Source organism: Scyliorhinus torazame, chromosome 5, assembly GCF_047496885.1.
Source record: "Scyliorhinus torazame isolate Kashiwa2021f chromosome 5, sScyTor2.1, whole genome shotgun sequence".
In the NCBI taxonomy this organism is placed as follows: Eukaryota; Metazoa; Chordata; class Chondrichthyes; order Carcharhiniformes; family Scyliorhinidae; genus Scyliorhinus; species Scyliorhinus torazame.
Genome location: NC_092711.1, coordinates 124,890,308 through 124,902,337, shown reverse-complemented (window position 1 = coordinate 124,902,337; position 12,030 = coordinate 124,890,308). Strand labels below are relative to the sequence as shown.

The 12,030-nt window shown below is 46.1% G+C and overlaps 1 protein-coding gene across 1 annotated transcript in view; it reads left to right on the top strand.

Moving 5' to 3' along the window:
* The window catches only part of LOC140421804 (uncharacterized), a 314,633-nt gene that overhangs the window by 8,863 nt on the left and 293,740 nt on the right, over nucleotides 1-12,030 (top strand). The gene's annotated exons all lie outside the window — the stretch shown is intronic.

Genomic DNA, 12,030 nt, shown 5'->3' with positions numbered 1-12,030 from the left:
CCGTCTCGAAGTAGTGATGTTTGCCCTGGTGTGTAACCCACAGCCTTGCCGGCTGCAACATTCCGAATTTCACTTTCTTCCTGTGGAGCACCGCCTTGGCCCGATTGGAACTCGCCCTCCTTCTCGCCGTCTCCGCACTCCAATCTTGATACACGCGGATCACCGCGTTCTCCCACCTGCAGCTCCGTGTCTTCTTAGCCCATCTCAGGACCATCTCCCTGTCCTTGTAGCGGTGGAATCTCACCACTATTGCTCGAGGTATTTCCCCTGCCTTTGGTCTTCTCACGAGGACTCGGTACGCTCCCTCCACTTCCAGGGGGCCCGTCGGGGCCTCAGCTCCCATTAAGGTATGGAGCATCGTGCTCACGTACGCCCCAACGTCCGCTCCCTCTGCCCCTTCGGGAAGACCCAAAATCCTTAAGTTCTTCCTCCTCGAGCTATTTTCCAGAGCTTCCAGTCTTTCCATACACCTCTTGTGAAGTGCCTCGTGTGTCTCCGTCTTCACCACCAAGCCCTGTATCTCGTCCTCATTTTCGGCAGCCTTTGCCTTCACTCCACGGAGCTCCATCTCTTGGGTCTTTTGTGTCTCCTTCAACCCCTCAATCGCCTGCAGCATCGGCGTCAGCACCTCCTTCTTGAGCTCCTCCACACATCGCCAGAGGAACTCCTGCTGTTCCAGGCCCCATACCAACTGGGCTCCCTCAGCCGCCATCTTGCTTCTCACTTCCCTTCTCTGCCACTGCTCCAGAGGATCCTCCGCAATCTGGCCACTACTATCACTTCTTTCCATCCACACCCAGGGGGACTCCTTCCTATGTCGCCTCACACTGGGTTCAGCCTTTGAAAATTTCCTTTGGGGCTCCCGATAAGAGCCCAAAAGTCCGTTGAAACAGGAGGTGCCGAAACGTGCGACTTAGCTGGTCATCGCCGCACCCAGAACATCCTTATCTTTTTTAAGCAACAGAGACACCGATGCCTGCCCCAAAGTTTGTGGTAACACCCCCTCCCCTATCTCCTCCTCAAACATCTACACCATCAGGGGTGCCAGCTTATCCTGCAGACACACCAGCGAGTTCACACTGGGGAGAAGCCATTCACCTGCTCTGAGTGTGGGAAGGGATTACATAGAAATATAGAAAATAGGAGCAGGATGAGACCATTTGGCCCTTCGCGCCTGCTCTGCCATTCATTATGATCATGGCTTATCATCAACTACATAGCCTAATCCCGCTTTTCCCTCCATATCCTTTGATTCCCTTCGCTCTAAATGCTATATCTAACTGCTTCTTGAAAACATACAATGTATTGGCCTCAACTATTTCCTGTGGTAACAAATCCCACAGTCTCACCACTCTCTGGTTGAAGAAATTTCTCCTCATCTCTGTCCTAAATGGTCTATCCCGTATCCTCAGACTGCGACCTCTGGTTCTGTACACTCTCACCATCGGGAAAATCTTTCCTGCATCTACCCTGTCGGGTCCTGTTGGAATATTATAGATTTATATGAGATCCCCCATTCTTCTGAACTCCAGCGAATACAATCCTAACTGATTCAGTCTCTCATACGTCAGTCCCACCATCCCAGGAATCAGTCTGATAAACCTGCTCTGCACTCCCTCTAGAGCAAGAACATCCTTCCTCAGATAAGGAGACCAAAACTGCACACAATATTCCAGGTACGGCCTCGCCAAGGCCCTGTATAATTGCAGCAAGATATTCCTGCTGCTGTACTCTAATCTGCTCACAATGAAGGCGAGCATACCATTTGCCTTCTTTACCGCTTGCTGTCGCTGCATACTTACCTTCACTGACTGGTGTACAAGGATACCCAGGTCTCGTTGCACATTTCCCCCTCCTAATTTATGACAATTCAGATAATAGTCTGCCTTCTCGTTTTGCTACCAAACTGGATAACCTCGCATTTCTCCAAATTATACTGTATCTGCCATTCATTTGCTCACTCACTCAACTTGTGCAAATCACACTGAAGGATCTCTGCAACGTCCTCACAGCTCACCCTCCCACGCAACTTGTGTCATCTGCAAATTTGGAGATATTGCATTTTGTTCCCTCATCTAAATCGTTAGGTAATGCAGTGGTTAGCACTGTGGTCCCACAGAGCTGAGGACCAGTGTTCAATCCTGGCCCCAGGTCACTGTCCGTGTGGAGACATGTTCTCCAAGTGTTTGCGTGGGTGTCACCCACATAACTCAAAGATGTTTACCTCTATTTGTGCGATTCACACGGTTATGCCGTCTGCAGTCACACCAGGGAGTTCATACTGGGGAGAGGCCGTTCACCTGCTCTCAATGTGCGAAGGGATTTTGTAATTGATCGCACTTTCTGAGGCACCAACAAGTTCACAACAGATTACAGGGAGTGGATTCTGCTGTTATTGTTTCTGTTCTCAATTACATCCAGGACTGCATTTTGTTCATTCTGTTAGTCAATGGGGATGGTCAGAGAGTTTCTTTCTGATGGACTGGCCGGTCTCATGGCTTCGTCTCCAATGGTCTGATTCTCTCTGAGCCTTCTTGCAAATACCTGGTTTCACATTTCACAAGGATCAAAGAGTGAAAGGGTGTTTGGAGGATCGAAGATGTTTCATTACCATTTCTGTTTGGAAACCCCCAAATCATGCCACATTGCCATGAAGATGGGCTGTGGTGGTTAGATGGTTCCTTTGTTTAATTTATCTTGGTGCTTCTCACAGAAAAAAACTATCAGGGTCTGAGGGGCAAGTTGTCTGAGGTGCACTGGGAAACTACATTAAATAGTATGGCGGGTGACAGGCAATCACTAATATTCAGGAACGAAGTAGAAAGGGTCGAGAGCTTCAAGTTTTTAGGTGTACAGATCACCAACAGCCTGTCTTGGTCCCCCCCATGCCGACTCTACAGTTAAGAAAGCCCACCAACGACTCTCCATTCTCAGAAGACTGAGGAAATTTGGCATGTCGGCTACGACCCTCATCAACTTCTACAGATGCACCATAGAAAGCATTCTTTCTGGTTGTATCACAGCTTGGTCTGGAGCCTGCTCTACCCAAGACCGCAGGAAACTACAAAAGGTTGTGAATGTAGCCCAGTCCATCACGCAAACCAGCCTCCCATCCATTGACGCTATCTATAATTCCCGCTACCTCAGAAAGGCAGCCAGCATAATTAAGGACCCCATGCACCCAGGACATACTCTCTTCCACCTTCTTCCGTCAGGAAAAAGATACCAAAGTTTGAGGTCACGTACCAACCGACTCAAGGACAGCTTCTTCCCTACTGCCGTCAGAGTTTTGAATGGATCTACCTCGTATTAAGTTGATCCTTTCTCTACACCTTGCTATAACTGTAACATTATATTCTGCAGCCTCTCCTTCCTTATGTACGGTATGCATTGTTTGTACAGCATGAAAGAAACAATACTTTTCACTGTATACTAATACATGTGACAATAAATAAATAAAATAAAATATTTTTGGGGTTATTACAGATTTACACGGGGATTGGTTAGCTCAGTTGACTGGATGGCTGGTTTATGCTGAGTGACACCAACAGCACAGGCTAAATTCCCATACCGGCTGAGGTTAGCCATGGTCTGTATCAGTATTTAAGCTCCGCATGAGCCTCCACCCACCCCTCTATGTCTCTTCCCCCCCCCCCCCATCAGCATCTCCTTCTATTCCTTTTTCCCTTGTGTGTATCTCACTTTAGGTTCAATGGATTCATGCTGTTCATTTCAACCACTCGCTGTGGTAACGAGTTCCACATTCTCACCACTCGCTGGGTAAAGAGGTTTCTATTGAAATTCCTATTAGATTATTGAATCCTTTCATAATCTGAAAGACTTCCATCAGGTCACCCATCAGTCTTTCCTTTTCCAGAAAAAAGCAGCCCCAGCCTTTCCTGAGTGTTAAATGCTCTCAGTTCTGTATATTATGAACCTTTGTTGCACCTTATCCAGTGCCTCTATTTCCTTTTTCTAAATGGAGATCATCAATGTTGACAGAACTCCCAGTGTAGTCGAACCATCGTTTTAAACAAGTTAAACATTTCCTCTGTACTTTTTAATTCTATCCCTCTAGAATGGAACCTTATATATGGGCCCCACACTTTAGGAAATATGTGAAGTTCTTAGAGAGGGTGTAGAGGACATTTACAAGAATGGGATCAGAGATGAGGGCCTCCAGTCAGTTGGAGTGACTGGAGCAGCTGAATTTCTCTCCTGAGATCACAGCATCTGGAGGGTGGGGAATGGGGCCATTCAGCCCTTTGGGACCGTGTCGGCTCCCTGTGGAGGAAGCCAGTCTGTCCATTGCCCCGTTCTATCCCCGAATCCTGGGTTTATTTCTCTCAGTGCCTGTCCAATTTCCTATTGAAATCTCTCCATCCTCTCTGCATCTCCTACCTCATAGGCAGTAGGTTCCAGGTTGTTACCACTCCCTTTACATGTACACAAGGCTGCTAGAGCACAGAGGAGTCTATTTGGCCCATTTTTCCCGTGCCAGCTCTTTGTACAGCGACCCATTTAATCCCAGAGTTCGACTATTTTGTTTTCTTTTTCAGAATGTACCAAATTCCCTTTTGGAAGTTACAGTCCAATGAGATTCTAGCACCATTTATGGACAGTGCATTCCAAATCACAACAACTCGCTGTGTTTTACAACAAATAATTGTGCATATTGTGTGTCTGGAATTTCACAGAGTATTCAAAATGGTGTCAATGATGTGGTTATTACACAAAATTAAAACTCAAACTTTATCAATAAATTGGTGAGGACACTGAGTGTAATATATCCTCGTTTGCGGACAATTAGAACAAATGTACATTTCTATAAAACCTCTCACTACCACTGGACCTCCTAAAGTGTTTTAAAGCCAATGGAGTACTTTTGAAACATATTCGCTGTTGTAATGTAGGAAGCTGTAAGTACGCATGTGTAATCACATTTAGTTTTAAAATTGTTATTTTCATTATTAAAAAAATAAAAAATTTAGAGTACCCAATTCATTTTTTCGCATTAAGGAACAATTTAGCGTGGACAATCCACCTACCCTGCACATCTTTGGGTTGTGGGGGTGAGACCAACAAAACCACGGAAAGAATGTGCAAACTCCACACGGCAGTGACCCAGGGTGGGGATCAAACCTCGGACCTTGGTGCCGTGAGGCAGCAGTGCTCACCATTGCGCCACCTTGCTGCCCGTAAATTGTTATTTTCATAGTGTATTCACTGGCCTTAGTAATAAGCCAGGAAGCCCTTTTATACCTCTAACATGTGCCTTTCTGCAGCTATTTCACCTTCTGTACCTTTTCTATATTAACTATGTATTGATTTCATTGCAAAAAACAATAATTAAATTCAAGTTTATTCAATAGTGAACACTGATTATGATTAGTGAATTAGTGTATTAGGTAATTATATTGCAAAGACTTGATCTTTATTTTTAAAAATAACACGATCAACCAAAATGTTTCCAGAAACTGCAGAGCTATCAGAATTTGTTTGAAAAAATAAATTACTCGATCATTTTGAGAAGTTACAAGATGCGGTGATAAGCCTGTATATAATATTACATGTACTCAGCAGTGTGACCTCCCACCAGTAGTTGGCGTCAGGCATCAGTCAGGTGACATCCGGCCACCAGCAGAAGGTTGTCAGGCATACACAAGGCCAATCGCACATAAGGGTAGTTCCAAGAGTTCTAATGTAATTCTGTGATAACTTAGTCTGTATAGCATTCTGATCATTACATTACATGTACATTAATAAATCATCGTTCTGGCTAATTCACCAGCAGTTCTGTAGAATCATTGCAAGACAAAATCACCGAACACATCACGAGACCATATTCTGCCAAGAATATGTGGGCTAGGCATTGGAGTAATGGTATTGTTACTGGGCGAGTAATCCAGAGACCCAGGTTAATGCTCTGGGGATCTGGGATCGAATTTGCCTATGACAGATGCTGAAATTGAATAAAAGTCTTGAATTAAAAGTCTAATGATAACACTCTTGATTGTTGTAAAAACCCATCTGGTTCACTAATGTCCTTCAAGAAATCTGCTCTCCTTAAGTGGCCTGGCCTACACGTGACTCCAGATCCGTAGCAATGTTGTTGATTTGTCAGTGCCCTCTGAAATAGCCTCACAAGACACGCAGTTCAAGGGCAATTGGAATGAGCAGTAAATGCTGGCCCAGCCAGTGACCCCCACCTCCCGTGAATGAATAATTTTTAAGAAGACTCTTTTCAATTTTAAGACGAGTAAGAAACTGTCTCTTTGATTGGATTTGATTTATTGTCACGTGTATCGAGGTACAGTGAAAAGTATTGTTCTGCGTATAGTCTGATCCAAGGTCAGAATTAATGATAGAGAAACTACAGTCAGAAGGAGACCATTTGGCCACTCAGTTTAAGGGCAATTAGGAATGGGCAGCCAAGCTGGTTTGCCCCTGACACTCACATGCCATAAAGAATAGAGAAAATCAAAGTGCTGTTTTCAGCGCCGGTTTCAAAGGAATCAGTACTGGGCCCTTCACTCCTGGTTTACATCATTGATTTGAAAGTAAATGTAGGAACATGAATAAGAAGTTTACCTGTGACACAAAAATAATTTTTGTTGAATCTCAGTTGAATCCTGCACGCCTCTTAGACAGTTCAGCTCCCAAGTCCTGGTATATGTGAATCTTGCCGTTCTCCCACTTGCTGCTCCGCTCCTTCTTTGCCCAACGCAAGACACGCTTCCTGTCTGTGAAGCGGTGGAACCTTATCACCATCGCCCTCGGTGGTTCGCCCTAGGCTTCCTCGCGAGGACTCTATGCGCCCCGTCCAGTTCCAAGGGCCGTGGGAAGGCCCCCGCGCCCATCAGCGTCCGCAGCATTGTAGTCACATACGTGCTCGCGTCCGCCCCTTCCGCACCTTCAGGGAGGCTCAGAATCCGCAGGTTGTGACTCCTAGACCTATATTCAAGGTCATCCAGTCTCTCCTGCCATCTCTTGTGTCAGGCCTCGTGCGCCTCCACGCTGACCGCCAGGCCCAAGATCTCATCCCCATTCTCAGATACCTTCCTCGCCACCTCTTTAATCGCCTTCTCCTGCACCTTCTGAGTCCCCACCATCTTTTCCATGGAGGCCTTCATAGGGGCCAGCATCTCCGTCTTCAGCTCTGCGAAGCAGCTTCTCAGAAAGTCTTGCTGCTCTCTCGACCACTGGGCCCACGCTGCTTGGTCCGCGCCGGCCGCCATTTGGACCTCCCGGACCCGCTCCGCTCGCTTCCCCGCAATCGCTCTTTTAACGGCCCCACTCCTGGTTCCCTCCATCCAGCAGTGGGGGGGGGGACCTCTCCAGCGTCCTTTGCCACGCCAGGAATCACTGCCAAAGTGCCGTTACTCCCCCGTTTAAAGGCCCAAAACTCCGATCCCGGCGGGAGCTGCCGTGTGCGCGACCTATTCGGACATGGCCGCAACCGGAAATCTCGGGTTCAGACAATCATATAACCTCATTGTACACCAGCGACTTCACACTGGGGAGAAGCCGTTCACCTGCTCCAATTGTGGGAAGGGATTCACGGGATTCAATCAGTCATCCAACCTGCTGAAACATCAAAGAATTCACAACTAACTACAATGGTTCGATTCTGCTGTTAATCACATCCAGGACTGAAATATGTTCAATGTGTCTGTTTCTGCTGATGTTGATGAATCTGGGTTGGTATAGTAGCACAATGGTTAGCACTGTTACTTCACAGCGCCAGGGACCCAGGCTCGATTCCCGCCTTGGCTCACTGTTTGTGTGGAATCTGCACGTTATATGTCTTTGTATTGATTGGATAGTACAATTATGGACATGTGCTTGCTAGTATTGCAATTCCATCAGCATATCGATGCTGTAATTGGTTAGCTACAATCATGGGAGACAAATGAGGTAATTGGAACCACCAGTTGTGATTGAGTATCGATGGGCGAAAAACAATTGCAAACCTCTGATTGGTATATGTAAATTACCAATTACCTTCCTGTAAGACGACCTGAAGGTATAATAATGTATTGTTGAGAGAGTCTGTATGCTATTCTCTGGAGATAGCTCCCATATGCATATGTCTGAGTAAAAACCGGCAAGAAAGATACTCCATGTGTCGCCTGGTCAGTTACATGAGCAGTAAGTTTGACAACTGCAAGTTCCCCAAACACCAGATATTGTTTCTGAATCCTCCCCGCCCACCTGCCAGGGTCTCCTTACTGCGCAGGCTCCGTTCACAGCCCGGTGTGTGACTGACGGCAGCTCCTGACCAATAGGAAATGAGGGAGTACCTGGAGGACTGATATTGGGGATGGCCCTCTAACCAATGAGAATGCGAGGGCGGGACTTACAGTTGACAATGGGCGGCGCTGATTGGCTGCGCGACACAATCGCCCCGCTGAAGACGGCAGCCGTTAACCCGGGCCGCTCTGCGGAAAGATCCCCAACAATGACCGCTGGTTTCAACCCAGGACCAGCTTCTTATTCAGGTTTGGAGCCTGATGGGGTGTATTTGAAGCTTTCCTTTCTGCCCCACCCACCGGCTCCATTCCACCCGCTCACACGGCAGCTTTTAACGGCTGAGAATTTCCACATGGCGGCCTGAGGTCAGGTTCATATTCACACTGCGCATGCTCCAGATCACAACGCCCGGGTGATTGACGGAAACTCTCGACCAATAGAGTGAGGGCGGGGCTGGAGGACTGAGCGGGAGCGGCAGGTTCTGCAGCCAATGGGAGTGAATCAGGGGCGGAACTGGAGGACCCAGCTTGTGTTTGTCCAGCATATGAGAAACATTGCTTTTCCCACATGGGACTGGATGTGCTCTCCACGGGACCAGGATGCCGTACCATGCCTTTATTTTATCTGACTATTAAGTAAAACAGGATAAATTTCATTTTAAAATAAATAACGGTTTATCAGCTTTTTACCATTGTGCTGAAGTCACCTTGTTTTATGGAGTTAACTGAAATGCTTTTCATTATTATTATTAGTATTATCCAAACACCTCAGAACTTAATTTACTGAAAAAAATGCGATTTCTTAACTGTTGCAATCCTTTGTTTGTTAGTGTTATCTTTATCCCCTATATTTGATTAAATGAACACTGAATGTAACTATATGTCTTTAGTTTTACATTAGTTGATTAATATATTTTTACCTCATGGTTGATTAATGTAGTGACCAGAACTGTACTCAGCACTCTAGCTGTGCTCGATGTTTTATCAGGTTCAAACATAATCTCCCTGTTCTTTCATTCTGGGCCTCAGACAAGAAAGAAAAGTGTCCCAAATGCCTTCTTGACCACCTGATCTACCTGTCCAGCCACCTTCAGGAAATGTGGTTTTTGAATCCAAGGTCACTATTCCTGTATAATTCTCAGCATCATCCCATTTATTCTTCATTCTCTTCTCTTGTTTACCCTCTAAACTCTTGATGTCATACTGCTCCAGATTGAATTCCGTTTGCCATTTTTCTATCCATCTGACCCACAAGTCATGGGAGCAGAATTAGGCCACTCGGCCCATCGAGTCTGCTCCGCCATTCAATCATAGCTGATATTTTTCTCATCCCATTCTCCTGTCTTCTCCCCATAACTCATGATCCCCTTATTAATCAAGAACCTATCTATCTCTGTATTAAATAAACTCAATGATTTGACGTCAACAGGTTTCTGCAGCAAATAGTTCCACAGATTCACCACCCTCTGACTGAAGACCCAGTCCAATGATATCTTCCTGCTGTCCACGTCTTTATTCTGCACTGTCAAACACACAAATAACTTGTACCATCCACCAACTTCTTAATTATGGCCTATATTTCACTCTAAATCATTGATATATATACCACAAAACTGTGGAACCCCACACAAAACAGACGTCCAAACATAATTCAGTCCTGCATGTGATTAACGGTAGCAATAACAGCAGAATCCAAACCCTGATACTGCCTGTGAACTTACTGGTGTCTGAGCAGGTTGTTTGACTGAGCAGGTTGTTTGACTGAGCAAATGCCTTCCCTCATGCGGGGCAGTTGAATGGCCTGTCCCCAGTGTGAACTCGCTGGTGTTTCAGCAGATTCTGTTTACTTTTAAATCCCTTCTCACAGTGCGAACATTTAAAAGGTTTTTGATCAGTGTGAACAAGTTGGTGCATAGTCAGGTGGGATGACTGAGTGAATTTTTTGTCACACACAGAGCAAGTGTACACTCTCTGCCCAGTGTGAACTCGTTGGTGTATCAGAAGGTTGGATGAATTAATTAATTGCTGTCTACACACAGGGCAGGTGAATGGTCTCTTCCCAGTGTGAACTCAATAGTGTCTCAGAAGTTGAGCTAACTGAGTGACTCCCTTCCCACAGATCGAGCAGGTGAATAGCCACTCCCCAATGTGAGTGTGTTGGTGTTTCAGAAGATCCTTTTTGCTTTCAAATGTTTTCTCACAGTCAGCACATTTAAAAGGTGTCTGGTGAGTCAGGAGGTTTGATAATGCATTAAATCCCTTCCCACAATCCAGACAGGTGAATGGCCTCTCACCAGTCTGAACATGCTGGTGAGTGCAGAGGCTTGATGACTGAGTAAATCCTTTCCCACAAACAGAGCAAGTGAATGGCCACTCCCCAGTGTGACTGCGTCGATGGGTTTCCACTTCAGATGGATTATTGAATCCCTTCTCACAATCCCCATATTTCCACGGTTTCTCCATGGTATTGGTGTCCTTTGTCTGTCCAGGTTTGACGATGAGTTGAAGCCTGGGCCACACACACCGCCTGAGTATGGTCTCTTCCTGATGTAAAACCTGGTCCACACACACAGCTTGAGTACGGTCTCTTCCTGATGTGAAGCCTGGTCCACACACACAGCCTGAGTACGGTCACTTCCTGATGTGAAGCCTGGTCCACACACACAGCCTGAGAACGGTCTCTTCTTTATGTGAAGCCTGGGCCACACACACAGCCTGAGTACGGTCTCTTCCTGATGTGAAACCTGGTCCACACACACAGCCTGAGTACGGTCACTTCCTGATGTGAAGCCTGGTCCACACACACAGCATGAGTACGGTCTCTTCCTGATGTGAAGCCTGGTCCACACACACAGCCTGAGTACGGTCACTTCCTGATGTAAATGGTGCAAGACTTTTTCAGGCTATCTGACTGGTTAAAGCTCTTTGCACAGTCAGTACGCTGGAATAATCACTCAGTGTGTATGTGCCTCAGTGCTTTTCCAGTCGCACTGATGTTTACAATCTTTTCTTTCAGGCAGACCAGACAAAGATTTCTCCTTCCACATTGAAAGGCCGATGATTTTCAACTCTTGATGAATCAATAGGCTCTGTTAGGACTTGACATGATGTTTGGTTTGAATTTCCCATCTGCAATCCTAATATTCTGTAAAAGAAGTTTACATTGAATTACTTAGATTCTACAATGAACAGGCCAGTTGGTCCAACTGTTCTGCTGCTGATTATACTCAACACACATCTCCTTCCATTCCATCCACCTCATCTCAGCCTGTCAGCTGATCTTTCCATTCCCTTTTCTCATGTGCTTGTCCCATTTCCTTTTGGAAACATCCCAGCACTTTCCTCAACTCCTTCCCTGGTAACAAGTTGCACATTCTAATCCAGTGAATGAAGAAATGTGTCTATATCTCCCTCTTGGACTTATTAGTAACTCTCTTGTATTTATGTCCTAGTTTATAATAATAATCTTTATTATTGTCACAAGTAGGCTTACATTAACATTACAATTAAGTTACTGTGAAAAGCCCCAGTCGCCACACTCCGGCGCCTGTTCGGGGACACTGAGGGAGAATTCAGAATGTCCAATTCACCGAACAAGCACATCTTTCAGGACTTGTGGGAGGAAACGCGAGCACTTGGAGAAAACTTACGCAGACACGGGGAGAACATGCAGACTCCGCACAGACAGTGACATAAGCCGGGAACCGACTGGTGCTGTGAGGCAACAGGGACCCTGGCGCAGTGAGGCAACAGGGACCCTGGCACTGAGGTAACAGGG